The sequence below is a fragment of the Crocodylus porosus genome, unplaced genomic scaffold (genome assembly GCF_001723895.1).
Source record: "Crocodylus porosus isolate Cpor-Errol unplaced genomic scaffold, CroPor_comp1, whole genome shotgun sequence".
Classification (NCBI taxonomy): Eukaryota; Metazoa; Chordata; order Crocodylia; family Crocodylidae; genus Crocodylus; species Crocodylus porosus.
In genome coordinates, this window is record NW_017728931.1 from 69,799,337 (window position 1) to 69,820,222 (window position 20,886).

Below are 20,886 nucleotides of genomic sequence, written 5' to 3' on the forward strand. Positions count from 1 at the left end.
TCTCTTTAAACTGGAGATACTTATAGGGGTCTAGTGATAATCGTATTTAGGCAAACTCACTGAACCATGGTTTTAAGGAACCACAACCTTCATTTACTAAACATTTTATAAAATAGTAGAATCATAGAAAATTAGAATTGAAAGAGATCTCAGGAGATCATCGAGTCCACCCCTGTTCAAAACAAGACCATATAACTAGATCACCCCACCCAAGGCTTTGGCTAGCCAGGTCTTAAAAACCTCCAAGGATGGAGAGTCTACAACCTGTCTGGGTAACCTGTTCCATTGCTTTACTACCTTCATAGCGAGAAAGTTTATCCTAATATCCAACCTAAACTTGCCTTACTGTAACTTGAGACCATTGTTCCTTGTTTTGTCATCTGCTGTCACTGAGAACAATTTAGCTCCATCCTCTTTGGAACCACCTGTGAAGAAGAGGAAAGAATACTTACTGACGGGGGCCAGGAGCCAATGAAGGAGAGATGAGTGCCTTGGGAGCTGTGGTTCAGGAGCAGCTGCTCCATGAGATTAGAGTGACCCCGGAAAGCCAGAAGAGGAGCGCAGCGAGCCAAGGAGTGGGGATCAGTGTCTCAAGCCCCGAAGGCAGGGCCGGACATCCCCAGTGAGCTTGAGCCAGTGGACAGCAGGCAATTAAGCTCAAAAGAGCTTAATTAGGCTGTGAGACACTGGACAGAAAGATACCACAGAGTGGAGCAGTGTTTGCAGCAAGAGAGTGAAGCCGCGAAAGGGCCATCTGGAAGAAAAACAGCTGAGCTCTGATTGTTAGGGTACTGACTTATTTTATTATTTTGTAATTTTATTTTTGCTTTCTTTTTATTTGTAGCTGTGATGCCTGCTGTGCCCTCGTCTCCATGGGTTGGCAGAGTGTTGCATCAGGAACCCCACCCTGAACTACTTAAAGAGGAAAATCCCCTAGGCAGATCAGCATCCCCTGGACAGGGCATATGAGCCCAGATGGGCTTATGTTGTTTTTGTTTGCTTAGACTACTTTGTTTTGTTGTTATTATTAGAAGGCTTAACCAGGGAGAGAGAATATACAAAAAGCTCTCCCCTTACCAACTGTAGGACTTACCTGAGACTGAAAAAAAGAGTCCACCTGTCCATGCTGATTTTGTTCTATTGAGACAGTTGTCTAGATTCACACAAGCATGTGAAAAAAAAGAAGAGACACCAGTTAAGATCGAGACAAACAACTGGTGGTGTAACATCTGGGTGGCACTAGGCCAGGGTGCAGGGGAGGTTGGAGCCCCAGAAGAAACCTACTTTGAGTGATTGTCATCCAGTGGTGGTAAGAATTACCACACCTTCCAATTGTTATCGTCTTAAAACATCAAGATGTCGCAGATGAGAGTCGGGACCACCACTATAGAAAACCGGGCAAGTGATCACATGACTGAAGATCAGGGCCAAGAAGGTACCCAGTGACCATACCTGTAACTTTAACCAGGCCAAGCCCTGACACCACCCTTCAGGTACTTGAAGGCTGCTATCAAATCCCCCCTCAGACTTCTTTTCTCCAGACTAAATAAACTCAGTTCCTTCAGCCTCTCCTTATAAATCGCTGCAGCCCCTTAACCATTTTTGTTTGCCTCTGTTGGATTCTCTACAGTTTCTCCATTTCCTTTCTGTAATGGGGGGCCCAAAACTGGACACACTGCTCCAGATGTGGCCTCACCAGTGCTGAATAGAAATGAGTGATCACTTCTCTTGATGTGCTGGCATTAAATACTACTAATGCAGCCCACTGTGCCATCAACTTTCACAACAAGGGCACACTGTTGGCTCATATTCAGCTTATTGTCCACTGTAACCCCCAAGTCCTTTTCTGCAGAGCTGCTGCTTAGCCAGTCAGTCTGCAGGGTGTACTAGTGCCTGGGATTCTTCTGTCCTAAGTGCAGGACTTTGCACTTGTCCTTACTGAACCTTCACGAGATTTCTTTTGGTCCAGTTCTCCAATTGGTCTATGTCTCTCTGAATACCAGTCCTACCCTCCAGCATATCTACTACTGCCCCCAGCTTGTAGTCATTTGCAAACTCACTGAGGGTCCACTCCATCCTATTTTCCAGGTCATTGATGAAGTTAGTGAACAAAATGATTCCCAAAATGACCCTTGAGGCACTCGGGTTGATACTGGCTGCCAACTAGACATTGAACCATAGACTGCTAACCTTTGAGCCTGACAATCCAGCCAGTTTTCTATCCATCTTACAGTCCATTCATCCAACCCATATTCCTTATCTTGTTTGTGAGACCATTGTGAGATACTGCATCAAAGTCTTGCTAAAGTCTGTCACTTCCACTGTTCTCCAGTGCATCCACAAAGTTATCATAGAAGTCAGTCAAGATGGTCAGGACCTTGGTGAATCCATAATGACTATCCTTGACCACCTACTCCTCCAAGTACTTAGAAATGGGTTCCTTGAGTTCCTGCTCCATGATTTTTTTTCTAGGGAACGAGAGTAGGCAGCCCAGTCTATAGTTCCCTGAAACCTCCTTCTACCCTTTCTTAAAGATGTCCACTATATTTGCCCTCTCCACCTCCCATGAGTTAAAGACCACCACAGAAGGAGAAAGGGACAGAGCCCACATTCTGGTGCACCAATACCAAAGACACCCTGACGCAAGCATTTTCCTTATGCATTGCAGGTACAGTAAAAGCTCTGTTATCCAGCATCCCCTGGGAATGGGGGATGCCAGATAACAGAATATGCTGGTTAATCGAGCGGCCCCGGCTACTGCTTCTCCTGCTGCATCTGGGGCATCCCTCTGCTCCTCCCGCAGCATCACCATCCCTCCCGCCACATCGCCACCCATCCCACAGGCCCTGGAGGCCCTGCAGGACAGGGAGGCAGGTCCCACACGGCCCCACACAGCCTCTTATGCCCCTAGGCCATGGGGGCTCAGAGAAACAGGAAGTGCTGTGGTAGGCACTTCCAGTTTTACTTTATCTTACAAGCCAACATGCTGTTTAGTGGAGCATGCTGGCTTGTAAGATGCTGGAGAGTGCAGCTTTTACTGTATTAGAGTGGTGTAATTAACTTAATTTTTTTTTCATTGACTTTCATTCCTGAAAAGTTTACTTGCTTGGCCTCAACCGGAGCATTTAGGTCAACCTGAAATACAATTTTATATTTTGCTTTCAAGCTTTCCTTGAAAGCAAACAAATACATTTTGGGAGGAAAAGTTCTTTTGAATTTAAAAGCAATTTAAAACATATCTTTAAAATATAGTAATTAAAAAACCTTGATTTTTTTTTCTTTTTGTGACCTTTTAACCCAGATGATTTGGTAAGGCCAGTTGACATGATAAGGTCAACAAAAATTTGTGAAAATGACTTAGGCAACAGGAATCCGTATAATTTTAGAGGGAAAAAATAATCTGAAAATTTTTGCCAGGCTCTTCCAGGAAACTCTAAGAAGCAAAATTTTCCTGGTAGAGTATTACAAACAAGGGGCTATGCCTAATGACATGATTGAGGTTTGTGCACTTAACATGAAGTAATTAATCAAAAGTATTTAAATAATGCATTAGCACATATTATAAAACTAAACAAACCATAGCACTATGCTTGCATTGTTAGAAAACAGTGTCAGGATAACCAATCTGCTGATTTTGTTTTATTTTTCTCTTGTGGAAAGTCCTATGAGAAGTTATTTAGGGAACAGGCAAAAGAGGCAGATATATATATATTATTCCCTTTAAATAAGATCCTTCTACCGGTTCTGTTTTGTAAATTTTATTGCCAGAATATTTTTATTGCTTAGCATACCAGTAGATATTTTGCAAGCTTTCAGCAGTATCTTGTTTATATTTTCTATACTGATTCTAAATAGGTTACTTTCAAATAGCACTGCTGGATGTTCACACTGGCTGATTATAAGAGCTTATGATATGATTTGTCACTGAATTGTTAAATAAATTTTGGACAATAAATGGTAACCAGGTTAGAGATAAAGAAGACAGCTCAACACTAGTGGGCAAAATTATCTCAGGAAGAATAACTGATGATTGCTATAACCTCATGCTGCAACATATTTCTTGAACCAAGCTGTGAAAGAAACATTTATAAGTAATTCATTTGTGTTATGCTTCCCACCCAACTATTCACATCTGCAAGCAGAAACATAAATGAACTGTATTGCACTTATTATGTAAAATAGGTATGCATCTACACATTGCTGTACAGCGATGTTGCTACGGCACTGTACTTTAGTACTACCTTTTGAAAGTACTAAAGCACAGCACAGTATGGGTAGATACTACAGTATAGGTGTGCCATGGGCACGGCACACTCTTAAATTTCACTCCTATGTTACCATAGCAGCACACTATACCTGAGATGTATGCCACTATGGTGACATAGCTGGTGATCAGACGCACATGATCGCTATATCACGGTAGTGTGCCATACGGCAACATGTAAACACACCCCAGATGGACACTCCAGATGAAAGGGATAAAAAATGCCAAACCAGCAACTGTTTCTTGAGGAACACACCCTGGACGCCATACAAAACTGAAGCAAGCACTTGATGCAAAGCCCACTGAAAAGACTCACTGACCTCTGTGCAACATAGGCTAGTATCTTGGAAGTATATGGAGGACAAAGTCAAGTGTCTAGACATGGAGCAGCTGCTGATCCAATCCACTGAATCCAATTCAGTTTCAAGTGCTGTAGCTGCTGCTCATGCTTTTGTGAGGGATGGATCTGGCTGATGAATCCAAGTAAGGGTAGGAGACAATTATTCATTGTCTGTGAAGTGGCCAGGTTTTTTCCATATTTAACACACCCTTTCTAGGAAACAAGTTGTTTTCAAACTATGTGAGGATCCCTCAATACACTAATTATGAAAGGAAAAAAGTGTTAAGTTTCTTTTGCTAAGGCACAGGTTTTAAAGTGCTTCAGCCTCCACTGCAGCCATGCCACAGCTTTCCCTCTAGGAGCCTCCAATTCCTGCCCCCCACCACCACTACACAGCAGCCTTAGGCCTGGTGAACCAGAATTGCCCTTGGGGGCACTGCTGACAATTAGCTTATTGTTGGCACGAGCCCTGGGCAGCCCCAGCCTCCTGGAGACTGGGGCTGCCCCAAGTCATTGCTGATAGTGTCATCAGCGTGCAGGTTGGAAACTAAGGCTGTCCATGGTTGACTTTGACAATTAGGTGATTGTCAGGCATCAGCCCTGGAGAGGCCAGCATACAGACACACTACATGTTCAATTTTAAAGTGCCACATAAATCCGTCATACAATGTTCTATATTATACCTAAAACACATTTATGGCTGATTTATGAAAGCTTTATGCCATGATTAACACCTTTATTGTAACTTAAATGCAATATGCAGCAGGGACCTCAGTGACAGATCTCAGAGATAGTTTTCCCTTCCACGTACTGCCTTCTTGTGGGTAGAGAAAACATAAGTTGTTGCTGGCCTATCCCAGTAGCTAATTGCTATGTTCTTACTGCTTATTCAGTAATTCATTTGTAGTCATTGCTGCATATTCATCATCCATCTTTGCTGACTTGTTCCAGAAAAGAAAAACAAACAGGCATACTGGATCCATAGACTCATGCATTTTTTCTCCAGACATGAAGCAGTCAAGACAGAAGTAATAATGAAATACTTATTCTTCCCCATATTATCCTTCAGAAAGAGGTAGGTAGACATGTTAGTCTGAACTCAGGCATAAGTCAAGGTAGAGGTGGCACTTTATTAACTCACTGAATCAGATGCATAAGCTCTCATGAGCCACAGCTCAATTCATCAAATGTGATGAAGTGAAGCAAGTGGCTCACAGAAGTTTATGCCTCTCTCATTCATTTATTCTGTAAGGTACACCTCTACCCAACCTTCTTCTGCCTTACTATCTTTGGGCAGGTATGCAGAACAAATCACAATCAATAATTATAAGGAAAGGTTGGAAAGTTCTTCTGACCAGTGGTTACCTGAAGTATTTTATTATGGGGAACATCCAAAAATTATGTTCATGAATATAGTAGACTAATGAACAATTTTTCAAAATTTGAACATTATTAAATTCCTTCCTTGAATCTGAACCAATACACTACCCAAATGAACCAGTTTGACCAATGTGCCAATGGGCACACACTCGTGTACTAATGTTTTTTTCTTTTTTAATTAATTGCAATTCAGACCCTGCTCCATCCCATCATACACATAACAAAACCTTCATCTTCCCACACAAAAGAGAGCAAGAAAGCAGCCTGGTAAGGGCCCAGGACACGGCACGACCTGGAAGTTGCAGTTCAACACCGAGCCAGCCCGGTCGCCCAGACATCAGAGCACGTATTTGAGACAGCCGTCCTCCACCTGGCACAGCACTCCCTCAAGGGCCCAGCGCATTTCAAAGGCGGGCACCACCCACCGGAGCACAGCATGCTCAAACTCCAGCGAGAGGCGCGCCTGAACCAGGAGGTGGAAAAGCCGCAAGGCATCATCTGAGCCAGTTCCGGCAAGCCGGTTTCAGTGGCTCTTGAGGACGGCCAACTTGGCCTGACCCAGTACGAAGTTGGCCAGGCAGACAGGGCCTTTCTCAGCCGCCCGATATGGGTAGGCGCACACATAGGTGGTCTCCGAAAAGCTCCTTCCCAGAGCCTGCAGCAGCAGCCCGAGGGTGACAAAAAGGGGCTGCAGGTGGGGGCAGTCCAGGAAAGCATGAAAGAGGGTCTCCTCAACACCCCCCAGGCAGAAGGGACAGGCCGTCGCGGTGGCTGGGTCCAAGTGGGACGCAAACGTGCTAGTGACTAGGATGCCATGCAGCAACCACCACTGCAGGTCACCAGTCTTCTTGGCGATTGGCAACTTATACAATGTGTGCCACACCGGGTGGGCCGGTGGGGAATCTGGTGGCCCCAGGCGCCGTCACCATGGTGTATCGGGGTGGCCCGCCAGCACTTGGGTGTGGCGGACGTGAACCACCCAGGTGTATAAACCTCCACACGACAGAGAAGCAAAAGGACAACCTGTGTCACTGTCAGGAGGCACAGGGAGCATCAGCAGGGTGCCAGGGCTGCCGGCCAAATCGTCGGCCACGGCTGGGCTGACTGGTAACACAGGGAAAGCCTCGCTCAGGGCATCCTCAGTGCAGGGGACCAGGCCCACCCGGAGATGGTCCTCCAGAGCAGCTGTCGCCTCCAATGGGAGGGCAGCCCGGATGTCACACAGGAGACAGCCCACGGCTGCTCAAGGCCTTGGGCGAGAGCCAGGCTGACCGAGTGGGGTCAAGGAGGTGACTCAGGCAGAGAACACATGCCTGAATGACAGCGGCCATGAGACTGGCAGAGGCCAGACTCGGCAGAGGGCGCCTCAGCGCTGGGTTGTGCACCAGGGGTTCCCCCAGCAACTGCGGGAACTGGAGGTGACGGGCCTGGGACTGGAGGTGGAAAGTGGCTTGCCAGGCTTGTACCATGCTACAATAAAAGGCTGGAAGCACCACCCAGTTCAAGAGCATAAGGTCCAGCAGGAAGAGCTCCCGGTCAAAGCCAAGGGCCCCCACCCTCTGTAGAAACCGGCATGCCAGGTGTTGTCAAGTGAGCCTACAAACACGCCTCTTCAGCCCGTATCAACTGGGCCAAGAGCGATACCCTGCTGCTTGGTACGCTCCTCGCTGTACAGGAGTCGCTGAAGGGCCTGGAGGCGGAAGGCGACCACCCTGCTCGCCAGGTCAACCAAACTCTGGCCCCCCTCAGTCACAGGTAGGAAAAGGACAGGTCGTGGGATCCAGTGGCGCCCATCCCAGAAGAAGTCAACTAGGAGGCGCTGGAGTCTCTCGAGCAGGTCCTCTGGCGGATCAAGTACGATGCCACAGGGTCGCCACCACTAGGTTGTTCACGATGAGGACGCATCCATGGTAGGAGAGGCTGGGTAGGCGCCAGTGCCACCTTTGCAGGTGGGCCTTCACTCCTTCCTCGAGGCCGTCCCAGTTGCGCGCCATGAAGTTTGGTGGCCCCAGGAACATTCCCAGGATCTTAAGGCCCTCGCAGCGCCAGGTGAGGCCCCTGGGCAAGTCTGGGGGGGTCGTGGTGATCCACTCTCCAAGCAGCAGGGTATCGCTCTTGGCCCAGTTGATACGGGCCGAAGAGGCGTTTTCGTAGGCTCGCTGGCAGGGCCGCCACGTCTTCCTGGGTGTTAAGGAAGATGGTCACATCGTCTGTATATGCTGAGAACCGCAGCGGAGGGGCAACGGATGAGCCCACGGCTGGTGGCAAGGCCACACCGCTCAGGCGGCGCCGCAGCGCATGCAGCAGTGGCTCAATGGCCAGGGCATAGAGCATGCCCGACAGGGGGCAGCCCTGATGGATGCCTCTGCATGCGGGGAATGGGACACAGAGCACCCCGTTCACCTTGAGCAGGCTGGAAGTGTCTCAATACAAGACCCGGAGGGCGCCGGTGAAAAGGGGCCCAAAGCCAAAGGCCTCCAGGGTCCGAAAGAGGTAGGCGTGGTCCACCCGGTCAAAGGCTTTCTCCTGGTCCAGAAAGATAAGGCCAACGTCCAGGCCAAAGAGTTCATGGGCTGTAAGTAGGTCACGCAGCAGAAACAGTAGGCACACAGTAGCTCTGCTCAGGCCCAGTGATGGAGGCCATGATGGTGCAAAGGCAGGCCGCCAACACTTTGGCCACAATCTTGTAGTCCACACAAAGCAGGGAGACTAGCCACCAGTTCTTAGTGCAGTCAAGGTCTCTCTTCTTGGGCAGGAGTGTGAGCACCACTCGGTGGCAGCTGATCGGCAGGACCTTGTCAGCAAGACTCTCCTGGAAAATGCACAGATGGCAGGGGATGAGGAGAAGTCAAAAGGTCTTGTAGAACATGGCAGGTAACCCACTGAGGCCTGGGGTTCTAGAGACCAGCTCCTGTAGAGACAATTCCCACTCAAACTCACTGGCCTCCAGGGCACAGAGACATGGCAGGCCCTCGTGGAATTCCCACGTGGCCTTGGATCAGGACAGCTCAGCTGAAAACAGGTCACGATAGAGGGTGATGGTGTGCTCATGTACTTCACCCAGGTCCATGATTAGCCAGCCTTTGGGGGTCTTGAGGTGATCTAAGACTTTGCTCACTGCCAGCCGCAGTTCCAGGTTGAAGAAGTGGGCTGGGTTTCTGCCAGCTCTTGGCAGTGGGTGCGGATCCTCGATTCGTAGGCTATACCCTCTCCAGAGTCATACAGGGATTTCCTACAGAATCAGAGGCTGTCACACAGCACTGCATCACTGCTGGCAGCCAGCAGAGTGGACTTCAGCTCTGCCACACCTTCCTCCAGCTCTCGGATACAACGGCCCAGTTCATTTGTGGCCAGCTGGGTGTACTGCTGGCAAAAGGCCTGGATCCATACCTTGTCCAAATTCCACCATAGCTGAGGAATAGCTCAGTCTCATGGCCTCCCAGCCCCACCAAAAGTGGGTGAAGCAGTCCTGAAAGTAGAAGTCTTGAAGCAGGCTGACGTTGAAGCACCAATAGGGTGCCCACACACAGGTTCCCCCCCAGCAGGCTTAGTTCACAGCAGGCTAGGCCATGATCTGATAGGCCCGAAGGAACAATGCAGCCACTGTACAGGAGTGGCAGATGGTGCCTGGCAGACAAGGCAAGCCATGGTGAAACCACCAGCATTCATCCTGGCCCAAGTGTACTGGTGTGCATCAGGATGCAGGGCTCACTGGATGTCGAGGCTTGCAGTCTCCAGGGCAGACTGCAGCTTGTGGGCTGAGGGCAGGTGAGGCTCAGGCCCCATGAAGTTCAGCGAGGCATCAATGGTGCGATTAAAGTCCCCACATATGAGGAGCAGGTCATCATCCTCACTAAGAACATGCAGGAGGATGGCCAAGGTATCAAAGAAAGCAACCCTCTCCTGGCCATCAGTGGGTACATAGACATTGACAAGTAGCAGGTGGTGTTGTGCTAGGGTGATGCGGACAGTCAGCAGGTGGCCAGTCAGCAGGAATGACCTCCCATGCCACCGCCATATCATGCTGTAGTTGTAGCAATAGGAGAGTCGCAACAACGGGGCTAAGGTTGGTGCCATGGCTCAGGAACAAGTGGCCTCTCCAGGCCTCCCCAAGCCACCTGGTTGAGCCTGTCAGAATGTGTTTCCTGGAGGAAGGCAGCAGCCAGTCACTTCTGATATAGGAGCTCCAGGACAGCTTCCCGTCTCACCAGATCTTGACAGCCATTGATGTTAAGTGCCAATGGTCGTGGCTGCCATGGGTGTGGGTATGGGAGAGGAAGAGTGAGGTAAGGTGTAGGTGGAAGAGTGAGCACCCAAGAGTAGAGCAAAATAGCAGAGACAGGTCGGGGAAGGCCTATCATGCCCCACTCTACTTTTACTGCCACCAAACTCCAGAAGCTGGGAGATAGCCAAGGGGTTGGTGACCCCCACCATTGCCTCCCCAGCCTCCAAGCTGCCTCTGTCCATGGTCACATGCAACAGGGTCGCCGGCATGACAGCTAGAGCAGGGTCAGGCTCTCCAGCAGGGATGTTCCTAGCACTGCCCAGGGAACATCCCAGTGGAGATGGGGTGTCCTGAAAGGCACCCTTCACCGTCCTCTCTTTGTTCTTCTTAGTGGCAGTCTTTGTAGGGGACAGGCTGGAATGCTTCCGGCCCATTGAAAGGGACTCGTAGGAACCCCATAGGGCTCAAGTCCCTTGGTCAGACACATGTGGGGCCACACTGGAAATCACCACCCTCACAGCCTGGGTATCTAGGTGTGTGACAAAATAGTGTATGCCTGCGATGGCCCAGGCCCTCCACGCACACCTTGTTGACTAGGGTGGCAGCGCTCAGGTAAATCACTGCTAACACAACCCACATAACATATGTTACACTGTCCTAGGACACCAGCTAGGGCACCTATGAAGACCTTGACCCCGACATAGGGAGGAGTGTGAACCCTCAATCTATGGGTAAGGGGGAGGTCTTGAGAGGCATCCCCATGCCAGCTGCTGGGTGTAGACGCAGCCATTCCTGCTAGGACAGTGTTAATCCCAAAAGCTAAAACTAAAGGAACAAAAAAAAAAGAGTATGTATCAACTACAGAGATAAGTGTCTGGGAATGCAGCCATAAAAAAACTAAATGGGAGGGGGAAAAGGGTGGCGTGAAAAGAGTCGGGGGGGGGGTGCTTATGAGGGTTAGGAAAAAAACAGACAAAGAAAAAGAAAAGAAAAGGGGGGGATTAAGAGCAACCCTTGAAAGGCAAGATGTAGAAAAAGATAATTCCCCACAACAAATGAGCAAAAGAGAGAAAGAAAGAAAAAGAAACAGTAAAGAAAAAAGCTGTGAAGTAGCAACTCGCAGACAAAGAAATTGGAACTGAAGGGGAAGGGGACAGACAGCAGAGAAAAAGAAGAAAAAACACTGCAAAGATGCAAGAAAAGAATCAGAAAGGGAGATAAACAGAAGCAAAAGACCTTTAGACAGGTGATAGTTGGAAAAGAAGAGAGATAGGAAGCCGGGGAGTCTTATGCTCAGGATCGCCCCATGCAGCTCCAAGCAAGCCTTGTCTGAAGCATCCAAAATGGAAGGAAGGAACAAAGGACTTTTTACTTTTAACTACTGTATTCAGGGGTTTGGGGTACAAAAAGTTGGCCCCTCTGGGGTTCAGATCCAATATACAAAGTAAAGACAAACAAATTACCGTCAAACCAAGAACACCACGTCATTACATTCATAACATCACACTGTGACAGACACCTTCACTGTATCACACGTCATGCCTAACATGCCACTATGCAGTCAGGACATTGCCCACATGGTCGTACAGACCAAAGCCCTCTATAAACAAATGATTCCTATCCTGCTCTATCCAATCATACATGTGACAAACACTTCAACTTCCCACACAAATTAAAAAGCAAAAAGCAGCCTGGTGAGGACCCAGGATATGGCAGGAGCTGGAAGGAAGGAAGGAGGGCCGAGAGAGAGAGAACCCAGCCCTTTTCCCCATGGCTCTGGCATTTTCCTTATACATGGAGGAGGCAGGATGAAGTCTCTGAATTCAGTTTTTGGCAAAACAAGAGCAATTACTGTGGTGTCACTGCCTGAGCATAGAAATTTTTCAAATGCCCCTCCAAATTATGCCACTAGCTATTTTTACACTTGAGATACTGGCAAGCACTAGAGGAGATCTTCATATTTAAAACACACTAAGTACTCATTTCAAACATATGGTTTCACTTAGTAATAATAATCCTCATAATCTTTGATTAACAGGCTTAGATATAATTCAATTGATTCCAATTCATACTAAAATTGTACAGCTCCTTTGACCCCCAAGACACCTAGATAATAGCTGCATTTTTAGAGGCTCCAAAAGATAAATAGCTCTAAGTTATAAACAGGTTTTTTAGACAAAAATACCTGGAACCAGAATATAAAATTAGGAAACCTGTTTTCATTCTTACTTTTAATAACCACCTGCGATGAAGGAACATTTTTGTAATGAATCACCACTAACCTCGGAGTATGCTGTATTCTGTACACATCTGGCATTGCACAAGCAATCCAACTTGTCATACCAAGAAAGATGCTTTCAAGTAAATGCCACCTCTTTTTGACAGGTGACGAGCAATTGCCTCAACTACATAGAGAAACATTCAAAATTATATTCAGCTGCTTTGCAAAACAGCTTTACAAACCTTTACAAAGATTAACAAAGGTAATTGAGAACACACTAAACTAACAGGCTCTACATATTACTAATTTGTAAAAGAACACTAAATAGATACATTTCTGAAACTGTGAAAAAATAACAGTTTAATAATTAAAATCTTTCATTGCCTGACTACTAAGAGATCTTTGAATAACCGACCCAAATAGGTGTGCAAAATATTATTACTATTTTTCTAGTGATCACATTTGTGATCCACATGTAAATATGTAGAATAACTTTATTTGGAAATCTGAAACAGCTAAATACTTGGCTAACTCTGAGATGATCCACAAAAAATGAAAACCATTTAAATGTATAGTAGCCAATCTATTTCTGTCTGAAATATTTAGGAATGGTGTGGAAACCTTTGAAGGTTAAAAGAAACAGCTACAAGAAAGGAAGTTTAGAATAACAGTTTCCAGCACTTACGGCAGAACTGTGTGAGGTTTCTCACTTGTCATACTATTTTCATTTTACAGAATGTGTCTAGCAGGAGGAAAGAAAGGTTGTTTCAAAGAGAACTTTACCTGTCAAATCTCTCTCAGGATTGCAACATTTCATAATATTCTTTAATATTTTTGTTATCAAATCAATATACAACCAACTGGAAAAGTTTCCACAGCAAATCAAATGGTTTTAATAGTTTTATCAGTCCTGTACCTTTGTTACAGTTGGATTTAACATAGGACTGAACATCTAGGAAATGAAGCCATAACCTATTTGTTTCTATTATTGGTTATGATGATGATTGCCTGTATGACTTTGAGCAAGTCACTTACAGATGGAAATCTGTAAAATTAGAGGTGGACCAAGACCAGACCTTTGGGTCCACATCTTTCTCACAGAGCTGAGCATGATGAGTCTATTAAGTTTATTTCTTGAGAGTCAAATGTCATCTCCGTATACCTCAACAAAAAACAGGTCCACTGAAGAATGGGCAGGATCATATATTATTGAAACACGCTACAAGTCCTATCTAAAATCCACTGAAGTCAATGTAGAAACTCCCACTTACTTGAATTAGTATTGGCAAGGCCTGTGAGCAAAATGTTGTAGCCTGATAAATCTTGAAAGTCCCCTTCCTTTGCCATCCCTCCTCCCCAGCCCTTCTCCCTCCTCTTCTGGGAACATGAAATAGTGAGTAATCTCATTTGACTGGTTCCCTGAGCTACCAGGCCCCACCCTTTGCCCCTATTCCCCCCCGCCCCCTCCCTCTCACATGCCCTGGACATTGGATCAGATTTAATTACACCATAACTAAAAGTTGATTTGACATAAATGTTTCTTAGGACAACAGTCATTGAATAAGGCTCAGGTCTTTGTGGTCAAAAATTTAAATTCCAATTAAAAAAAAAATCTGTTTTGTAATTTGCTGGTGGACAGATTAATAAGTTGTTTAGAGACCTAGGTTTACTGCACAAATGAAATCTTACATACTATTGCCTTTTAAATGATATGGGTCCTATCAACAATCTGAGTTATTTTCACCAACAACAACCCAACTGCTGCCTGAAAGATTTGGAGGCAAAACCATGCATGTTGAGGGCCCGTGCTTGTGGAATATTTTCCTCAATATATGAACCATTCTGGGAACTTTTTACTCAAAATTTCAAGAAATCTTCTCTCTCTCCATTGCATGTAGCTCAGTGATCATTTAGGGTACAATTAGATATCATTTGTACTTTTATTTCGATTTAATTGGTTCTCTATATTATTGGGTTATGTTGCTTTAAAAAAAAAGCTGTATTTTTGCTTACTGTTGTTAGGCACTCGGGGGTGTATGTTTCTGCGTACCTATTAATAACAGTACATTATAATTACTCTTACTAAGATTTCCCTGATTTTATGGTACACATGATACATTAACCACCCAAACTTGCTTGAATGCAATGATAACCTACTAAGACTGAAAAATTGGCTTCCTTCTTAAGAGAAACTAGAAAGAAAGAAACAGCTCAAAGACACAAGTGTGGTATATATTAGGGAGGTAAAAGACCAAGGAGAAAATGTGTTACAAGTGTAAAATAAAAAAGGTATATTTTATGTGTAGGAAAAGGTTTGTATTTTCCCTGACCTCAACAGAGCAACACAGTCAACGTATGAAGAACTGAGAGACATAAAGGATAATGCTTTCACAGATCAAGCAAAGTAGATTTAATAGTTTAGCATGGTAAATTTGATAGTTGCAGTTACTATGTGTTGTTGTAGAAAGTACTAGGTATGAACAATAATATGCAATAGAGTTTTATTTACTATATGATTCATTAAAATATATATTTAAAAAGCACTTTACAGCCTTAAATAATACAGTTACGGATTTGACTAATAAATTATACAATAGATGAGGGGGAAATAAATTAAAAGGTATCAGCAAGGGGAAAAGATTGTTTTTCTATAAGGCTTTAAATAAGCCAGAAATTCAAGAAGATGGAGCTATGGATCGGTAGAATCAAGAGTTTTAAGTGTGTTGAAAGGCTGCTGTTAAGTGAGTGTTGAAAGAAATAGAGGTTATATGCAGTAGATTAAAGCAAGTCTATGGAGAATTTTGAAAACAAAAGGAATTTTGTTTTGTTTTGTTTTTACCTAGTTGCTGAAACCTTTGATCCCTGGCTTCTGTTGATGTATACCAGAGTACTGGAGACTATATAGCTTCCTCTTGCATTGGAATACATTAGAAGTGAAGGGGCAGATTTTACATTTCAGCACCCCAGTAAGGCCATACAAATTTCACATAAGGGGATCAAATCAGCACTGGATACTCAAAAGGCACGTACTACCCACACAGGATCTTAATATGAATCAGAGACGAAAGTGAGACTCATAATACTCTCTTCTACTTGTCTATGCTAGGTGTCTAATATTTCTCTTCGATCCTTGAATTAAGTCCTTCCTTTTCATTTTTTTTGAAGATTTCAGGCTCTTCTTTGATTTCTATGTCAGCCACTGTTCCAAAAGGGCTTATGTTTATGAAGAAGGATGGGAGGAAGGACGATCTAGTTCAGCAGTTCTGAACCTTTTTCAGTCGACGTACCCCTTGGTCTCAGAGTGACACTTCACGTACCTCCTTTCAATGGGAAATTAAGTTTTTAGGCCATTCAACCTGTGTTAGACCATGTATGAAATATATCTCACGTGTCCCCTAATAAAGCTTCACATATTCCCTGGGGATACATGTCCAGTTCAGAACCGCTGCTCTAGTCATAAGGGGACTTGCCTAAAATGGTTAAAACCCTGTCTCTCAGCAGATTTCTTGCCTGACCTTCAGCAGATTGCTCCAAGCTACCTACTTTCCGCAACACTAGCATTGCCATGCATAACTCCCATATGCTCTGCTGCTTAGTGGAGTCTTTGACTAAAGGTGGGATGCAAAGGCTCCTCAAGTATTGTCTAAAAAAACTAGACACCTAAGAAAGTATTACCTAGAAGCTGCCTTGAATTTGATAGCTTGTCTAATTTCATCCCAACTACACAGTTGGTCCAATAAAGGATATCATCCTAAGAAATCCTAGCCTCTTGCCTTGATGCCAAAATAAAATAGTAAAATATTGTAACAGTCCTAAACTATAAGACAGTGTAATGTGTCCCCCAAACTAACTTATTTTTCATTGAATCCCTTTAATTTTTAATTCTATAATATGTTTTATGATGTATCATTTTAATTACCCTTATTCAGAGTAAAGGAGGAGAGGATTGATATTTTGTAATCCAATACAAAGAGATTAAAAACTGTTTAAAATTAAAAAACAGCCTTATGTGGTCAGGATGCATCTTTGAGCATTTTTCCTTTTGGTAAATATTGGATAATTTATAAACCATCATAAAGCAGGATTCAATATTAGAATTTCCCTATTGATAATACATTAATGGCTTTTTTTTTGTATGAGAACTATTTTAGTTTAATCAACCGCATTTAAGTAGTCAAACTTCCTCCCAAATCTTGCAACATTATTGGGCTGGCATGGCTAGGGTATGCTCTGTCTGGAGTAATAGCACATGCAAAGAAACATCACATCCAACTCCCTTTAACTCCTCACTGTACATGACCAGGTACCCATTTACAGGTGGGTTAACTGGAAGTGGCCTTTGGCATGAGTCAGGAAAAAGGCTCAGATTCACATCTCCAGAACCATAGGTTTTGGACAGGACTTAATAAGATTATGAAAGAGATTATATGGCAAGATTATCTGTAATAACAGGGGTTGGATTTAGTAGCTTCTTCCAGTCCTTCATCTTATGTTCTCAAGATAATGAAATAAGATGTCTCCTATTCCACACCAGTATGGCAACGGATCTTCTTAAAAATCTTCTTTTATCTGTTCCTCAAATCTAATTTTAGGTTACTTCTGTGTAGCACAGTGCACTGCACTGTGGGGTAAAGATAAGCATTCCAGCTCTAAAAAAATAGTTTGGACAGTGAAAGCTCTATAGCCACATTAGCAGGCACACTTACTCATGTAAGCTAATTTACTCCAATAGAGTAAAGCTATCTTGGCTCTACTGCATCTGGTAGCTAGCATGGGTATCTCTAATTAATATGCACTGTGCTGTTTTGCTATCCCCTTAGTAATCTAAGTGTGGAATGGTTTTAAATACCTGGATCCTCTCCCTAGGTAAATGATGGGCTATTTTTAGTTGTGATTTTGCATGTTTTGCTGTTCCTCCTGACCAGCATCGAGTAGATTTATTTCTTGTGCCCTGAGTAAGCTAAGAACATCATGATAACAGATCTTGCTTTTTACATGACCACCAAAGAAATATCCCTTCAACATTTTGGATGTCGTTTAACCTGATAAGATTACTTTAGCTTATCAAAGCCATCTGTGCACCCTATCATTCCAAATGTTAAGGCCCAACTTCAAAACACAGAACTACAGACCAAAACAGAGCATGCTGTTATTAACCAGTCTGGTGAAGTGTGCCACTTCTGAGCAAATATCCTCCTACTTCACCACAAAATCCTGCATTTGCCCCATGCAGCATCTAATTATCATTATCCATCATCAGCATCCAATGACAAAAGACACATTCATACAGAAGCAGAGTTCAATCACAGATAAGGAAAGAACCATGGACAAGCCTGCACTCTTCCAAAAGATCATGGAGATAAAAGGAGACATGTATGTTGACCCAACCTAAAACTAGGTTTAGATAAAAGAATCCCCCAGACATAACACATATAACCTAATGTGCACCAGATGCAAAATGATGGGAGTGTGCAGTCTACACATACTATATAGTATAGCTTTCTCAATTCGTAGAATAGAATTCCTATATCCAGTGAATCATACCAAATAGTACTGTAACAGAACAGCTTTAATAATAGCCTCAGGAAAGTTAAGTTTGCTTCCAGTTCCTCTGGCTGCCCCTGGCTTAAACATAGTGTTACAAACAGCAGAAGATGGAGGGAATATGTAATTTTTGAGATGGACTATGACTTTGCCTCCACATATTATATTCTTTATAATTCATATTAATGTAAATTTAAATTGGATGTAAAAGGAATAGCTTATACAGACAATGCAACCAGGGAAAAGGGACCTCTTGGGATGGGGATGTTATTAACATGCTAATGGATTTTACTTTGAAAGGGATATTTCCTCAAATTCCTCTCTCCTTTTGGACCTAAGTATGCATTTTCAAGGTTTAATGCTTTTCTTTCATGTTCTTGGCAATATTTATGCTGACAAATGAATCTTTGGGCCTTTAGAGATTTTGACGTGGCTCTTATCAGTGTTGCATGTGAGTACTTCACATACATGAATGGATACATCCTCAAAACAGCACTCATGAGGGTGTGGGGAAGAAAGTATCGTTCAATAATTTAGGGCTCGCCTATGTACAAGACAGCCTTTCCCTCTATGGTATCACCACAGCTGTGGTCAGCAAAGGCACTCAAGCTGAAATAATTTTATTTAAAAAAGAGGCAGCTGCTGACAGAGCAATCACTGGAGGATCCTAAACTTGAGAAGTCAGATTCCCCACCATAGTCCAATTTTGCCTGAATATGTTGACCTTTAAGACCCGACTTCAAAGCTCATTTCTTTTCTCAGGGAAGATGTGTGATACTTTTGGGATGATTTGTTGGAGTCCCTGAAGACAAAGAGTTGCATATAATATTTGCCTATCTCGTGGCTGATTTATAAGGTTATATGGGTTAACATTACATCCGGCCAGCTGCATTTGTTTCCTTCCTCATTTGGATTATGGATTTCTTTTTCATTCTTTTAAAAATAAATAGTTATTAAAGGACAAACCTTTCTGAGTCTGGGACAGAAACTATTTACATAAAATGGATTAAAATAAATATTTATCTCAAAAAATAAAATCTTTTTGACATCTACCATAGCCTTTATTTTGGATGGTGTTTGGATATACAGGGTTGAAATTCATTCATTTGACCATTTATGGTCAAATGAATTGACTATAGCTAAATTCATTTTTATATGCTTTGATACAAATGAAGCAGCCAGTTAGTGCTGCAAGCATCAGGAAAACTTCCAATTCTGTGTTAAAACTGAGGTAAGAAATTACTTGTGCTTTGGATGTTATATCTACCCAGCACATTTCATGGACGGATTTTGCCCTAAGTATAATAATTGCTAAGTAGTGTTTTTGACTACATGTAAAACAAGAATAATTTTATTTTCAAAACCATCAAGCAAGATGGTAGATGGTAAAAATGTTAATATAGATGTAAATGGGTTAGTGAGCCTGCTGCCTATTGGCAGCCTGGTGTTTCCCCAAGGGGTCTCTTCAGAAGATCCTTTTTAATATGCAAGCTCACTCCTTACTAACAAAATAAACAGATCAGCAAACCAAACTGATATCTGTTTTCTGGGTTGTAGAGGACCCTTTTTCCTCTGGCCCATTCCTACTGTGGAGCTCATCTAGCTTTCAGTCTGCCTCATGCTCGTGAACTGTTTCTTAACCTTTACTCCAGATCCCTGTTCTTTGTCTTTGGGATTTTAAACTTCCAGGGTGCATCTACACATGCAAGCATGTGCGCTTGCAGCAGCTCAAATAGAAGTGGTGCAAATTTGGGCCAGGGCTTTTTCCCTCAGCACACATGCCCGGACATGCACTTTGGTGTGCCACTTTGCAAATTGTGCCACTTTGGGCAAAATAATCTTGGCTGGCTCCTCCTGGATCTACAGCCAAGGGGAGCCATAGCCCAGGGCCAGCACCTGTGCTGTCCCCAGCAATATAAAAAACTGACCTGTCCTGGCCCTATCAGTACAAAAAGCTGCCCTGTCAAGTAGCTCAAGGCTACTCACTCTCAGGAGCTTCTAGGGCCCATCCAACTGGTACCTGGGACACTACCCTTTATGCCAGCTGAACTCCTGAAGCAGCCCTGAGAGTTCCCTGCACCCTCTACCCACTGCAGCAGTCTGACAGTGGGGGCTGCTGCCTGGCTGTGCACCTGCCAGACCTGGATGGGGACTGCACAGCCAGTAGAAGCCAGCTACCAGTGGGCTGTAGCTGCAGAGTTGGCCTTTGTATGACACTACTACCATGTGTGCCCCCTGCCTAGTCATCTGTGCTGCTATCGCCAGAAGATGTTCCAGGTGTGGTGGCCTGCTTTGAACTGTCAAAGCATGTCCTCCTGGCCCCATTTGGCCAAGAGGTCAGCCATGTCCAGCTGGGACCAAGGTGCCAGCTCTGAGCAGGCTCCTCTGCCTGGGTCCTGCCACTTGCCTCCCTAGAAGGAATTCTGGTGTGCCCTATTTGAAAACTGAAAAATCCCTGATAAAAAAATACCAAACTCACTCTGTGAAATACCCTGAAATCCATGTTCCTCCACAATTAAAACAAAAGACCATTATACATAGAGAGAGAGTGAGAGAGAGAGACACCAATCAGTTGGGCGAAGTTTTATTAATATATCTACAATGTTAAAGCAATTTGGAAGCCTACTAGTGTCTCTACCATCATAATAAAATGAATTCTAAATATCTATATGTTTTGCTGTTTGCCTTTGGTTTTGTTACCATAGAGCAGTTAGAGCTCCCTGTGTCCCTTCCAGTAACCAAGATGTGAGGACAACTTCCCCTGCACCCACCACTCCTGCCAGTAGGTTTCATCCTGTCTGGCAGCTGGGCATGGAGTGTGTGTGCTGGGGGGTGTGGGACTTGCAGAAGGGGATGGAAAGGAGGGTGGGGGGATGTGGGTGGCTACAGAGGGATGTGGGGGGCCATGGGGT